This window comes from Antrostomus carolinensis, unplaced genomic scaffold (assembly GCF_000700745.2).
Source record: "Antrostomus carolinensis isolate BGI_N321 unplaced genomic scaffold, ASM70074v2 scaffold17512, whole genome shotgun sequence".
NCBI classification, from domain to species: domain Eukaryota; kingdom Metazoa; phylum Chordata; class Aves; order Caprimulgiformes; family Caprimulgidae; genus Antrostomus; species Antrostomus carolinensis.
The window spans coordinates 4,227-4,633 of NW_010299137.1; the positions used below are offsets into that span (position 1 = coordinate 4,227).

The 407-nt window shown below is 47.7% G+C and overlaps 1 protein-coding gene across 1 annotated transcript in view; it reads left to right on the forward strand.

Annotated features, from left to right (window-relative positions):
• GRHPR (glyoxylate and hydroxypyruvate reductase) overlaps positions 1-407 on the forward strand; it is a gene marked incomplete at its 5' end in the record, with an annotated part of 6,964 nt that overhangs the window by 4,038 nt on the left and 2,519 nt on the right. The gene's annotated exons all lie outside the window — the stretch shown is intronic.

Sequence of the window (407 nt, forward strand, 5' to 3'; positions counted from 1 at the left end):
GGTTGGGAAGGAGCATTGAAACACGGAGGGACAGGAGGGTCACTTGTTTTTGAGTAGACGGTAGTTAGCCACTGTACAACGCAGGGAGCTGCTACAAGAGAAGGCTTCGTCAACATGATGTAAAACAAGTGTGGGAGGTATTTTAATTCTCCAGAAAGCAGTTGCCATCAGCTCGTTTTTTAACACGTTTCTGATGGATCTCCATGCAGTAGGCCAAGGCATGGGGTGAAATTCATGGAGGAGTCTCATACCAGCAGGTGTCTGAATGAGAAACCAAATCCCTGCTCATGCCCTGTCAAACTCTGCTATTCTGTAACCTCCTGGGCATATATTCTGCTATAAAAGCTTTCCATGTGGCTGAGAAGCTGGGTGCTGAGTCTGCCTAGAGGAATCCTAGACTCAGGAGG